Source organism: Equus przewalskii, chromosome 10 (genome assembly GCF_037783145.1).
Source record: "Equus przewalskii isolate Varuska chromosome 10, EquPr2, whole genome shotgun sequence".
Classification (NCBI taxonomy): domain Eukaryota; kingdom Metazoa; phylum Chordata; class Mammalia; order Perissodactyla; family Equidae; genus Equus; species Equus przewalskii.
Genome location: NC_091840.1, coordinates 24,598,639 through 24,613,127, shown reverse-complemented (window position 1 = coordinate 24,613,127; position 14,489 = coordinate 24,598,639). Strand labels below are relative to the sequence as shown.

Below are 14,489 nucleotides of genomic sequence, written 5' to 3'. Positions count from 1 at the left end.
GAGAGAATGGAGTTGGGGGGAATCTAAATCTTAAAGGATGCTGAGAGAAGAACTGGAAGCTGAGAAATCCAGGGGCTTGGAGAAGGGATCCGCGCCCACCCCACCCCCACCCCCCAGATGCCCCTGCAGACTATTTCTGCACCTCCAGGAACTAAGCAGAAGCAGGAGGAGAGAGGAGAGAGGAGAGGTGGGCTGTGGGTAAGTGTGTGTCTGGGGCGGTGTTAGGGAGCTGTAGATATAGTAGGTATAGATGTGAATGGGGGAGAGAAGAACTCGCTACTATTCCATTGGTGGGTTAGGGGGAACCTATTTTGCAGGAAAATTTCTCCTCCTGAAGGGGAAGGTCATAGTGGTCCTTTGAGCCTGAAATCGAAAGACCCCCTTCCCCCTCCTGGTCACGTGATTCATTAAATAATTAATGCCGAGGTTGCAGAATAGATATGTATTCGTCAGGAAAATCGCAGGCTTGGTCTCCCTGTTTCTGACGTGCAATTCAACTGTCCTTTGAAAAACAAGCCTGTACCCCGAGAAAAAAAAGAGAGAGGGGGAGAGAGAGGGAGAGAGAGAGAAAAAGAGAGGGAGACAGCAATAAAACAGCCCCGCAGCCGGAGCCACACCGCGGGCTGGGGTATTGTAAGTAGAAGGGATTTCTCACTACCTACCGCGTCTTATGTGTCCATGTAAATTTATTGTTTGTTATTAATGTTATTGTCGTAAAATGTGACAAATAGCCATCTTCATTTCCTGCCATTTCTCTTCACACGGTGCTCTGTGTATTTATACCCATTGAGGCATTGCATAGAGATTTTAGGAATATTCCTCTTCTCTCTCTCTCTCTCTCTCCCTCTCCTCCAACCTTTTTCTTGATTTATAGCAATATGGGTGTCAGCTTCTCGGCCGGCATGCCAGCCATTGTGTGTGTGTGTGTGTGTGTGTGGGCGCGCGCATCTGCGTGTGTTTGTGAGCGAGTTGTGTTGTTTATGGCCATGTCTTCGATAAATCATTTCTCACGGAAAATGATGTGGAAGCTGGGCTATTTCTGCGGCCGGGAGAGAGTTGCTCTCGGAGGTACTTCCTCCCTCTCTGCTCTGCTCCCAGGAGTTGGTTATTTCAGACGATTTACAGTAATATATCAGCAGTTAATATGAAAGCTCTATAGCTGGAGGTCTTAAATTACAGCATCTGTGATTATCAATTAAGGCGAGATTTGTATAAATTTGGTAAACCAGAAATGCCTCATTGGCATATAAACCCAGTCAAAGACCACGACCTAATATAAAAATTATATTTGCAAGCCTGACAGAGCCAACATTCCTGCAGCAGCAGACAGAGCTTCAGTTTTCAGTGGTTCACCTCCAGGAGTTTGGCTGTTCTGACTCCAGCCCGGGGTAAAGAACCAACTCTGAAGGCAGAAGGAGGCTGGGTGGAGGTGGAGGAAGGAATTGCTAGAGTTGAAGGCAAAGATTTTTGTAATCAATGGGGACCCAGTCAAAATTGTCTGCAATTGCAAGGGGGCTCAGGGGACTCAGTTATAGTAGTAAAGGTTAATCTACAGGACTGTTGTGTGCGGCAGGGTGTCGAGGGTGGAGAAGGAGCTACCCAAATTGGGGGAGACAATGGAGGCGGAGGGTGAAGGGCAGGGAGAGAAGCTGGAAGCCTTGGCTTCCCACCCTCCTGGCTAACAAAACAAGGAAATGAATTCACACCCCAGTAGCCTTTCTTCGACCTCCTGAAACAAAGCAAGTTTCCTCAGTAGTGAGGGACTATGTGTGTTTGAGGCTAAAGCAGGGAGAAGTTCTCTAAGTTTTTCTAGAAAAGAAATGTTCCAGGAATCATATGGTCCCAGAAAGTTGGAGAGTGTTCCAGGACATGGGGTGTGCTCCCCTCCCTAAGCGTTCAGATTGGTAGGGGGCGAGCTGGTAACTTTCCCCTCAAGTTTCATGTGGGGATCTCAGTCTCTCCCCATTAGGCTAGAGTCTGCTGGTCAAGAGCAAAGCCAGAGGTGGCTCCTGGGGACATTCTGCGCTGCACCCCAAAGTTCTGATGGATGAGGGGCAGAGGGCCAGAGCATTTGCCACAACCAGTCCAGGCTGCTAGCTGTTCCTTTCCTGGCTGGAGCCCAGCCAACTGACTTTATAGCCACTATTATCTGTGATATTTAACTCTGCCTGCTAGTGTAAACCTTTGAGCAGGAAAATTAGAGTGATGCCTTGCCCAGGTGTTAATTATTCATGGCATCAGCTGGCCGTGCGAGTGGCGGCTTAGGCCCCAGTCCTGGAGCATCCAGGAGCTTGCTCCCAGCTCCCACACTCTGCTCCAAGTGGGTGCCGAGCCCCATCCTTGTTAACAGGCAGACTTGTGGGTGGTGGTGGGTGAAGCCTCCAAATTTGAGAGTCTGGGCTGAAAAGGGTTTAGGGAGAGAGAAGGAGAAGTCCAAGACCCTAGGCTGGGATGGGCGTGGGTATTACCCCGCCTGGATAGAAGGAAGCGGGGAGAGTCTGGATTCAGGGGCAGCTTTGACAGGGCTGGAGATGGGGAGCGGGGAGGACTGGGGGAGCCAGCAAAGAGACCTGAGGGATAGGGGTCTCCAAACCCTTCAGGGCCCCCATCCCTGTGTATTGGAGAATCACACACACACACTCAGTGTGGGAGGTGAGTATTTCCCTCCTCCTCACCTGGGAAGTGAGGGGGTGTAAATCTGGAGAGGGTGAATTCACCCCCAAACCAGTGCTCCAGAATTTAGGTGAATGTCTTCGAATTCCTGAGAGAGCGGGGAAGGATTACTTCTTCCTTGGAGAGGGGAAGAGACATGGAGAAGGAAGAGGGTAGAGTTGTCTTTCTAGGCTTCTAAATCCAGCCTGTTTTGGAGGATGGGGAACAAAATGGGGAGGCTGAAGGGTTTGCTCTTTGGCACAGGCCATAGTTAGTGGGGAGAGCTGGAAGCCAGTCCTGCAGGCCCCTACCCCTGGGTTTCCAACTCCTCCCCGCTTCTCCATCCCCCCCCCCACCTTCGCCTGTGCCTGTGACGTGGAGGTCTGATCCCCCCTCTTTTCCTCTCCATTCTCTCAGCCCCCTTCAGGTCTTTGTCTCTCTGGCCCTGGGGATACCCCCTCCCCTTCCCTTTCCCCAACTCACACACAGACTCTTCCCCAGGAGACAAAAGCAGGGAGACTGTCCCGCTCCTCCATTATCTTTTAGTTGCTGGCCCCTCGCTAAGTCTCCCTATGTGAGGCCTGATGCCCTCCATCCAGGCGCACTGGCCTACCCCCCAAACCAGGACGTTTGAGAAGAGTTGGTTATTTTTTAAAATATATATATACATTTGGTTCATTTAGCCGTGAGGCACCTGCCTCTTACCAGTTCTGCACACACACCCCCTTTGCTTTTGTGCTGTCCAGGGGATGGGGGAGAATGCATTTGATGGAAGGGGCTTTAGGAAAGCTGCTGACTCTGTCTTCTCCCCAGACGCTGCTGGTGTCCACTTTATATAACTGTAGTGTTTATTCCCGGTGCCTTTAAGAAGCTGGGCTGCCAATGCTTTAATGACTAGAGGAATTGGATAGAAAGATGAGGAGAGAGAGGATGAAGGAAAAAGAGAGGGCCCCAGAGAGAGCGCAAGCAGCAGGATCTGTCTCTGGGGTAGGAAGTCAAGGCAGAACCCAAGGAGAGGATGACAGGGAGAGTGGGGACAAAGGGCAGTCAGAGGGGCCCTGCAGTCTTGCAAGAATGAGTCCCACAACTTGGATGAGTACACACACACACACACACAAAGTTAAGTGAAAAGAAGGGAAGAGGAAAGGAAACCACACACTCTGCCACCTTCTCTGTAGAAGAGAATGTCTCCATGACAGGAGTGGATTTCCCTTGCAGAGGAAAGGGCTCTGAAGCCAAGGGCTCCAGGTTGCCCCCAGGAGAGGGGCAACCTAATAACTGATTTCTGGAGGCACTCCTAAGTCCTTTGCAGGGCTCAATTCAAATTCACTTAAGACAGAGAGAGGCAGAGTGTGAGAAGACAAAGGGGCTATGAGAAAGGGACAGGGACAACAGAGATGGTTAGAAAAGGCAGAGAGAGAGAGAGAGAGAGCGCGCGGGACAGAAAGCACGAGAAAGAGCCCCACCCCTAGAGGGGCAGGCACCTGCGGGGTCTGGAAGCTCCTCCACACTGTGCTTTCTTTATAGACAACTGCCCAAAGGGGAGGCCATCCCAGAAGCAACTGCCTCTCCAGGAGGCCCTTGGGGGTGCTCAATCAGGTGTGAGGCAGCTGGGGTAGGAGCTGAAGTGTCAGAGAATGGCTGAGATGTCCTGGGCACTTCAGTCTCCTCTTCCACCACCACCAGCAGTAACTTAACGAGTGGCATCTCCCAAAACAGAATTCCACCGTGGGGGAGGGGGGCCTGGGGTCAGTCTCTCACACCTGGACCCTGGGATCTTTCCTTGGTCTCTCTTCCCCCTCGTGGGTTCGGTCTTCCCTCTTCAGGGACGGGAAGAAGATGTTGATCCTTCAGCCGCCTAAGAACTTTCCCTTTCATCTCCAATCCACATCTCCTCCCTTGAACCTACAGACTGAACAAATGGATGCTACCCTCACTAACCTCCTCCCTCCCCATCTTTCAGGAAAGAAAAAGAAAAAGGAAAAAGGGAAAGAAAGTTTCTACCAGCCTAAGCAGCTTTAGAAAACTCCAGGGAAAATGGAAAATGCAATCCTTTCTCGCCTCTCCAATCCCTCCCTCCCATTACCCCTCGCCACTGCTCCCTCCATTGCGCACCGCCCGTCCCGCCCCCCCCCCCCCACGTCCTGTCCTGCCCAGAACTCACTCTCTCCCTTCCCCTCCCTTCTCCGCCGGGCCGGACATATGGAACCCATTTCGCTGGTGACATTGAAGAGCCGCCCGTGCGCCCGCCTTCCGCCATGGCGCCCCCGGCGCTCCCCGCGCCTCGCCGTGGCCCTGTCAGTCGCCGCTCCTCTCGCCTGGCAACTTGGCCAGCTCTCAAAGCCCGACTGCAGCTCGGGGCCGGGCCCGCAGCCCCACGCGGGCCCTCGCGGAGGGGAGCCCCCGCTTCTCCGGAAAGGGGCGCCGGCCGCGCCCCAAGCGCAGCCACCGCGCGCGCCTTGCCGCCCGGCGGCCCCGAAGGCCGAACAAAGCCGGGGGCGGGGGCGGGGGCGGGGGCGGGGTGGGGGCGAGCGCTTCCGGGCCTCTCCCCTCGCCAGGCGGGCCGCTGCGGGGCTGCGGGGGCTGAATGACCGCGATGCCGCCGGTCGCGGCGCCCCAGCCGGGGCCCAGGGACCCGGGCCTGGCCGTCGGCTCCCGCGCGCCCCCCGTTCCCGGCCGCTCGCCGCTGCCCGCGCCCTAGCGGGAGAGCGCACAGGTAAGTGCACCGGGCTGAGCTGGGGCGCCCAAGACCCGTCTGGGGTGCAGAGCAGGGGTGGCTGCGTCCCCGTTCCCAGGCCTCTCTTGGGTCAGGAAAGAGGCTGGATGAGAAATGTGGAAGACAAAGATGAGGGCAACTTAAAGAGGCGGGTGGGGGCTGAAGTGAGAGAGGGGTCCTGGTGTGCAGGGCAGTGTGGAGGAAAGTGGTGGACAGGATCCCGGTCAGGGGATCAGGAGCTCTCCCACTCAGGAAGGGTGTTGGAGGCTGTGGAGGGTTTTCCAGGGGAGTTAAACTGTGGGCTGTGAGGGGCATCACTGGGGTAGGGGGACACGCCAGCTCTGCTTCCACAGTCCAGCTGCCACCATGGCAGAGACTTTTAGCACCTAGCACCCTATTTGAAGCTGAAACTACAAGGGGTTGCGCTGAGGCCGGGTGTTAAACTGAGAAGTAGGAGAGAGGGTGATTTATGGCTTCAGAGAAGCAGTGTGTTTACTCCATGCCTGCTCTGGAAACCAAAAACCAAACAGAGCAGAGGCGGGAGAAGCCCCTCTTCTTGGAGTGAGAGGCGATGCCAGGTTGATTCCCTGGGATTTATTTTCCCAGGTGTGGGAGATGGTGGGAACTGTCCCTCACAGACACAGGATGTGATGGGTCTGTGTGAGGTATAAGGAGAGTGTGCAAGCATGCACACATGTAGGTGTGTTTGTGTACTGTGTGAGTGCATCCTACATTGGGGCGAATGTGTGCTGGAGGTGGGGTTTGTCGGGTGCCCATCGCTTTGTGCATGGGCACACATGGAGCCAGGAGGGAAACTCAGTGTTCTCTGATCTTAGAATTCTGGGATGGGGCAGCTCTGGAGGCACTTTGCTGGCCGGTGCCCTCACCATGAGTAGGGCTTGTTCCCTCCTGTGCTTTCTTTCCTCCCACAGCCATATGCAGCAGAGCCCACTTGGCCTGGCCCCTGGCCTCTCTTCGCCATCTGCCCACGCCACGTCATCTTAACTTTGAACCTTTAACTTTGCCATAGGAGACTGAGGAATTAGTGAGCATGGCTGCATGGGGAGGGGAGGGAGAAAGGAGAAAAAGGCCTGAGGTGGTAGGGGAGATGATGGTTTAAGGCTGGGCCTTGGCAGGCGTGGGTTCCACCGTCACTGCTCAAATTCCCCCGAAGTCTCTGCTTGGGAGGGGGCAAGTGAGCACAAAGGGGAACAGAGCAAGGGAGCCATGCAGGATGATGGGGGTGGGAGAAAAATATTTTGACCCGCAGATAGTTATTTCCGCAGGCCGACTGGTGGCTTTTGCATTTCTGTCCAGACGCCCGGCTTTGCCTGGAAATTGTTTTGCATTAAATTTTCTCAGCCACAGAATTATCTTTCCTCGCCTCCAGCTAAACTTGCATTTTTCCACCAGACACTTGGGCCCCGCACCAATGAAATCTGAGAGGAAGCGGCTGGGCCCTAAGTGGCCGTAATTTAATTGATTTTATCATAAATCATCAACTTGATGAAGAACCCGAGGTTTCAGTGAAGTAAATTGATATTAATGGGAGTTTCTTGAAATGCAAACTCGCGGCATTGTTGGGGCATCTTGAGCTGGGGAGGTGGATTACGTGTGTCCCAGGAGCAGAGAGAGCCTGGACCCGGAGCCCAGCACAGCTTTAGAGGGTAGTGAAAGCAAGCTGCGAGGGGCAGCTGCAGGCCGACTGATTTCTGTGGGGGAGCAAAGCAGTGAATGGAACTCTCTTGGGGAGGGAGCAGAGTCTGACTCTGTGAACCCTGCTGGCCGTCTTGGAAGGCTGGTCTCCAACTAGGGGGGAGGCCCTGGGGAAGCTGGTAGGTATGTGGGCAGAGTTGGGGGTGGGGTGAGAAGGCCAGGCTGGTACAATGGGTGCATTGACTCCTGGTTAAAAATTGCCAGGTTGAAGCCTTCCTCCTTTAATTATACAAATTAATTATTTACTGCTCAGGTTGTTGTGTCCAAAAATAGCAGTTTTGATTTGGTAATAAAGGTAGAGAACAATCCCCCCCAACACGCATACACAGAAGAGCAGTAAAAATCAGCCCAGGAGCCTCCCTGGAGGCAAGGAGGACCAGGAGTCGGATTGGTACTCAGTAGTGCGGGTGTAAGCATTTAAATCCCAAGAGGAAATATTCTGCATTTGGTCTCAGTGGTGACCATTATTGTCTGAACTCAGTTTATTACTGCTATTGTCACTCACTTTTATATCAGCCTACAGAGAACCACGAACTGTCAGTCCAAAAATGGATCTCAGAAGATCATCTAGCCCAACCCTTCCCCTCCCCTCCACATAGACACTCACACACACACACACACACACACACACACACATGTGTGCGTGCACCTTCCTGCACTCTGGCTTCACAGAAGGGAACACTGAGGCCCAGGGTGTTCTCTGCTTCAGAGCACACAACAGTCTGGACCACCTAGAATCCAAGCCTCCTGGCTCCAAAGGAAATCTCAAGTATTATAGTAGACAAATCACTTCCTGGCTCTGGGCCTCAGTTTCCCTATCTGTAACAATGGCAGGGTTGGACAGGACACTCTCTGAGTTCTCCCCAGCTCTGACCTCGAGTAACTCTCTATTGCTTGGGAGCAGCTCCTTTGTGTATCTTGGGGTTCTGAGGGCATCTGGGTGTCACTGCACGCTTATTTGCAGTATATAGGGAGTTTGTATATGCACAGAGAAGTGGATGGTTACTCAAACTGGCTCTAGGAAATCCATTGGAATCCGGACCATTCCTCCTCCTGAATGCGTCCTTATTCTCAGCAGAGGAGAAGCCCAGGCCCAGAGCAATGGCAATAGAAGGCAGTGGAAGGGGGCTGGCTAGCTGGGTTGGGGTGGGATTGGCATTTGGATGGGGGCTAAGGAAGGAGGGCTCAGCCTCACAGAGAAAGGCACTTTCCATGCCAGGCACCCTGGCTGAGGCTGGAGTTGTTCAGAATGCAGCATTTGAAGTCCCTACTACCCCAGCCCAGGGACTGAATTGTGGTTTCAGAATTTAGATTCTGTGACAGCAGCCCCCCTGCCCCACCCTCACCCTGACCCCTGGGCCTTTGGACCCTCTCTTTCTCGGAGAGGGCACACAAAGGGTGCCACCGCACTATACCAGGTCTCCTCCCAGGGCAGCCAGGACAGGAGGCCTGCAAGGTGGGTGACCCCCGCCCTCTTTATTCTTGCTCTTATTTTCCATCTTCTCCAACTGGGAGAAGGTGAAATTCAAAAGGGATGGGGGTTTCTCAGAAGTTGCATGGTTGTGAGAAGGGAGATTTCTCGTGGGATCAGGGATGTGAGGAGGCCAGCAGGGGAGGGGAGGTTCCCAGATTGCCTTGGGAAGTGTGGTCAGGGATATGAGTTCTGGGGGAGGAAGTGGGAAGAGATGGGAAACAACTTCATCTTTTGGGTTTTGGAAATCAGAATCTCTGGCCAGATAATCCATTTCCTAAAGCCTCACCCCAAACCCTATTTTGAGAGAGAGAAAAACAAAAGGGCTGGCGGGCCCAGACTCTGGCCCTCTCCCACTCTGACTTTGGAGTTTTATATTTGGAGGCACCTCGGAAGGCTTTGCGCTGATTGGTCATTAATCCGGTGAGTTATTGTCTGCTAAACAGAGGTCACTGGGAGAGAGACATCCAATCTGTCAGGAGGGACCTACGCAGTCACTCGCAGCGGGCTGGGCCGGGGTCCTCTCTTGCTTGCTTCTCCCTCCCTTCCCCAGCAACCCCACCCCCAAGCTGTCCAAGATTCGCCCCTCTCATCTTGCCTTCTCCACTCTGCCCACTTTTGTCTCAACATCCGCCAGCGTGGCGTTTGTCAGGCCAGGACTGAGCTTCTAGATGAGGCGGGACCCCTGATCCAAAAGGGGCTCATACGCCCACACCGCGCCCGCCGGCCTGTGACTCCGGACCCTCCCGACCTGGCCCTTGGCGCCGCCATCCGCTCATCCGCGCGTTCAGGCGTGGCCTCCGTGGTCACCGAGTGGACGGACTTTGCAAACCCTCGCAGCTGCCCCGTTTTTTCCTGCATCCCTCTCGCGTCCCGACGCCTGGGACGGAGGGAGAATAGAGCTTGGATTTTTCTTCTCCAACAGTAGCGAGCTTTTTCTTCTTTTCGATCCCGCTTCTGCTGAGCCGGGTCTACACCGGCCTCTGCAGAGGCGCCGAATCTTCTCTTTCCTGCTGCCGCTTTGTTCCCTCCCGCTCCAGGCATCTTAGAGAGGTGGGGGCTGGGGATCCAAAGACCAAAGGCAGTCTTCGGTAGCAATTCCCAATTTACGACCTCCAGCTTTGAAGTCTTTATTAACATTTAAGAAGAGATGGAGATTCAGATGCGTGTGTGAACTTTCCACGACTCTCCTGCGGCCACACAGTTGGGCAGTGAAGCTGGAAAAAGTGTGTGGGAGCCAGAACCCAGGCAGGACTAGAAAGAAACAGATCGCTAAACGTCTGGCCCGGGGCTCCAGGTCCCAGTGTCTTAGGGAGCCATTCGGGCCACACGAATTTGGGGCCGGCTGCGCTGGGAGCAGGATCCTTGGTGGCCCCAGTGCTGTTATCAGAAATCGATTTTAAAGGAGTCAGCCAGTTTGTCATTGTTGAGAGGAAAATTTTCGTTTGCTCTTTGATGGGGTTTTTTTTGGGGGGGGGAGGAGGGAAACAGACGTGATCCCCCCAAAGTCTGGAAGGGTAGGCAGTCAGTGATGGCTCAAGGGGGGTTAAAGTGCTCCATGTCTCCTGGTCCCGGGTGTGGAGGAGGAGCGGGGGAGGGAAGTGCCGGCGCGGGTCCTCTGACTGTGGAAACTGAAACCCAGAGGAAAGAATGTCTATGAAGGGGAACATTTTCCCTAATTTTTACCTTTATTATTAATTTTTCTATTTATTAGATTGCGCTAAGGTCTCTGTGTCTTAATCTTTCTCTCATTTTTTGCTTTTTCAATTTCTCTCTCTCTCTCTCTCTCTCTCTCTCACACACACACACACACACACACACTTAGTTGTCCAAGTTTCCCTCCTTGAATCCAGAAGGAAATTGTCTCCTCTTCTCTCTCTAGTCTTCCTGAATCATGACTTCACTGTCAGTGGTGAAAAACTCCTCCGGGTCCTCTTTTTCCAGATCCCAAGTTTTCCCTCAGACCCCTCTGGAGTCTCCCACCCCAAGCTCCTCTCTGCCCCGCCTTTGTCCCCTGAAGTCTGAAAGGTTCCTGGCCTGCAGCAATGTCTCAGACAAGATGGGCGCGCTCTGGCCGCCACTTCTACCATCTACCCTCTACCCTCCCAGCCCCAATCAGGGGCAGCCAGCCAGCCAGAAATCTCTGAGAAAGGAAGAAAAAAGGCAAGAAGGAAACCAAACTGGGCTCTCATTGCCTCCCCAGCATTTCAGATGGGCTCTGTTTTCCAAGATTAAGAAGCTCCCACAACATTTCCTACCACAATTGGGGGTGCATGTCCTCTGAAATTTTTTTCCAGGTTAGCTTTCTTGCTCCCCAGTCCTCCTTTTTGCTCTCACCCTGCTGCACCCCAGCTCTTTGTGTAGCCTGAAGGGACCACAAGGAGTCAAGGAGGTTCTGAGAGGGGAGAGGTCCATCGCTGTCTCTGGAAACTCCTCCACCCTTGGCTGGGCTCCAGGCCGGATCCTCCTGCAGCCTGGCCTTGCAGGCCCGCAGCTGGCTGGGTGCCCTCCGGGCTCTTTTTTTATTCCTTGAGGCAAAGCTGTGCAGCCCTACAAGTGACCAGGCTCTCCTCTTCTCTCAATTTCACAGTGTCCTTCTCTAGCCAGTGGTAGCAACAGCTAGGAGAGCTGGAGGGTCTGAGTTACGTTCTTGACTTTATTTTGGGGAGTGAGAGGAAAGACTCAAAGGGAATGATTGCCTTCAACCTCTGGAAGCCCTGGCCCAAGCCCCTGACCCCCCACCAGGCCCAAAGCTACACCGGCTCCAACCCTGTGGGTCTCTAACCAAGGTCCAGAGATCTCAGGACAGACCCCTGCAGCTACACACTCAGGCAGCCCTCAGGGCTCTCTTTGAGGGTCCTGGCTTGAGCCCCAATACTGGGTCTAGCTTGGGCATTTTCTTTTCTTGATACTAGTAGTAAATACATAAAAATGTCTCCCACTCTCCATCCTCACCTTTCTTCCCCCTTTCCCTCAGTCACCAACTCTCTAGGGAGGCTGTAGGTTCCTGGGGACATCACATGCAGTTCCTATTGCTGGAGGGTAGGGAGCACACGGGTTCCCCACTCTCTGTTCAGCAGGATCCCAGGAAACTGGCTGCTGCAGCCCAGGAAGCCTGACTTAGCGGGCCTGGAAGCAGTAGGGACCAGAGGAGGCCAGGGGCCTCTCCCTGAGAGACTAGGACACTTTCTCAGCCCAAAGCAGAGCCTGTAATTAGGGATCAACAGGGTATAAAGGAAGCTTTGCCAGACATAGCCACCCTCTCCTGGAGGGGAGATAATAGCTGGAAACCATCTCTCACCTTTGTTCTCCCAGTCCCATCTCTCCTGGTGCATCCAGATGGGAGAAGGAAAAAGCCAAGTTTTCTAACCAGGTGGTCACAGGGCAGTGGCTGGCTCTGTCTACTCGAACTTAAGAGAACAAGTTTTCCAAGCTGCCTTCGTAGAAAAGAGAGACTGCCTTCTATTTTATCCCCTAAGCCCCGGAGTCAGCAATTAGGCAGAGTTGCAAACACTCCTGCTTTTGGAAGTGTCCTGGTGCTCTTTTTGTCTTTTTCCCCATCGGGAATGGCTCTTCCCCACCCCCGCCCCAGATCTGCAGACACCTACATTCTTGGCTCCTGTCTTCCTCCTACAGGCCTCCTTGCCTTTTCCTGCCCTTCTCACACACGCTAGGAAAAGTTTAGCTTTTGTAGTCTTCCTCACTTGTGCCAAGAGTCATAAATCTTGCAGCGCTAAGAGAAACAAACAGGTTTGCTCTGAATAATAGTAACTATCCCCCGTCTCTTCTGCCAGTGCATGTAAAATTAAGCTGTTTTGCTAGTTCTTCTCATCTTCTTAGAAGTACAAATGTCCTTATCACCTCTTAGCCCCTTCTGCCTATGCGGAGGTGAGAATCTTAACAGAAACTTCTCCATGAAGTTCTTACAGCCTCTCTATTGCCGGCCGTGTCTGAAGCTCGAGCTAAACACAGGGTCCTCCTTTTGTCACCCTCTCCTCAACTCCCCTCCCCCGTGCAAGATGGTCTGGATTTTTTAAATAATCACTCACCGCTTGTTGTCTGTTCTCAAAAAAAAAAAAAAAAAAAAAAAAAAGAGGTCTGGCCTTCCCCCCTACCGGTTGGAAACTGGGCCTGGAGATTTTCGGGAGAAAGGATGAATAGAGAGGGTGTCGGGGAGAGAAGAAACAGACTGGGAGACTCAGAAGGAGGGAGCCAGAGCCAGAGGGCGGGAGACCCAGCCACCAGTCCCAGAGGAGTGAAACTACTTTAAAGGAAATTCCTCGTGTTCCCACTGAGAAGGAGTGCAGAGGGGCACCCAGCACCCCCACCCCCAGGCAAGCCAGTGCCTTTGACTGGGTCTCCCCAGCCACTTCTCAATTAGCATAATGGTTTGCTAGTGGGGCTGGGAGAGCTGTGAACTGCACCGGCTGTGCCTTTCCTCTGCTCTCCTCTTCCTCCCTGGACAAAATCTCAATTTAAAAATGTACCTGTTCTTAAAAAAAAAACAAACCCAAAACAAAAAACCTCTACTTTCTTCCCTTTCCCACTTTTTTTTGCCGGGGGGGGGGGGGGGGGGGGGAGAATTTAAAAAGTTCCCCCCTCCCCCAACACCACCATCACCTTCCCTCCTTATCAGGCATCTAAGCTTGCTTAAGGGGGAGTGGTGGGGGTGTGTGTGAGCTTGTGTGTGTGTGAGTGAGTGAGTGTGTGTGTCTGTGTGGTTTTTTTTCCCTGTGCAAAAGCAGAGGCCATTGTTACGGAGAGTAGGGCGTACCAGTCTTATAGGGCAACCACACTGTGGCGGCTTGGCCGTGCCGGAGCCCGGAGCTGGATTCTCGGCGAGCTGAGCCGCCCGAGCACCTTTCGGTCTTCTATTTTTTTCCCGCTCCCCCACCCCCTCCCTCCTGCGCACCCCCGCTCCTAAGCCGAGTGAATTGAAGCGGACGCCGCGCGGCTCCTCCGGCCGGTCTGCCCCTCGGGCTCCCCAGCCGGGGTGGCTATTGGGGGGGGGGGGGGGCGACGCAGCTTTAAACAGTGGTCTTTTTTTCCTTTGCCTTCAAGGAGGGGAGATTTCTCGCCTGCCGCTCGCGCTGGGGCTCGATGTGAATATATATTATGTCTGCCTGTTCTCCCCTCGTCGGTGGCTAAGGTAAGCTGGACTGAAATAGGCTATCAGTTTGTGAATGGCGGAGAGTATGTCTCAATGATTTATGGCCCATATGACTCCAATCTCGGTTCAAGAAGAGTTCACAAGCTTTAAGCTTCCTTCCACGCAGCGACTCTCTCTCTCTCTCTCTCTCTCTCCCTCTCTCTCTCTCTCTCTCTCCCTCCCTCCCTCTCTTCCCTCTCCCTCTCTTCCTGCTTCTCTCCTTTTCTCCTCTTTTCTTTCAACAGCCAGATTCAGGGCTGAGTTTATTCCCGGCTGCTAAGAAGAGCCTAACATTTCTCTCTCTTCCTTTCTTGTTCTTTTATTTTTTCTTCCTCCCATTAATTTTTTTTTAAGTCCTGGAAGGTGGCCTATCCTCTACTCCCGGGGCTTCCCCAGCTATTGTTACTCTGCCCGGCTCTTCCGGGGGTGTGCCTGGAGAGGTGGGGTTCTTGGGGTGGCTCACCGCCCTTCTCCAGCGAGACCCTGGGGGGAAGCCGGGAGCCACCGTCTCCCTCCCTCCCTCTCTCCCGAGAAGCCATATGGAGCCTGGATTTTTCCAACATGGAGGCAAGGGAAATAGACATGTTTGGCTTGGTAGAGCTGCTCCCCACCCCCTCTTCTCCTGGATCCCCAGATCCCGGACCCCCACGGCACCTTTCCGCCTTCTCACTGTCCCGTCAGCCAGGCCTCTGCGCCCTCCAGCCCAGCCGGCCTGGCAAAGTCCCGGAGCCGAGTTGCTAAGGCGCCTTTTAATTCGGTTACCTCCAGCGCCCAAACTTACTGCC

At 53.6% G+C, this 14,489-nt stretch overlaps 1 protein-coding gene across 8 annotated transcripts in view; it reads left to right on the top strand.

The window, feature by feature from the left end:
• Window positions 1–14,489, top strand: part of HOXB3 (homeobox B3) — a 55,199-nt gene that overhangs the window by 34,819 nt on the left and 5,891 nt on the right. For 6 of the 8 annotated variants that reach the window (XM_070560579.1, XM_070560581.1, XM_070560577.1 and 3 more), the window contains one exon: window positions 13,617–13,704. The gene's annotated coding sequence lies outside the window, so the exon portion shown is untranslated. Of the gene's footprint in view, window positions 1–4,821; window positions 13,522–13,616; window positions 13,705–14,489 lie in introns of those variants that run through there. The other 2 variants (XM_070560583.1, XM_070560584.1) reach the window with 2 other exon arrangements.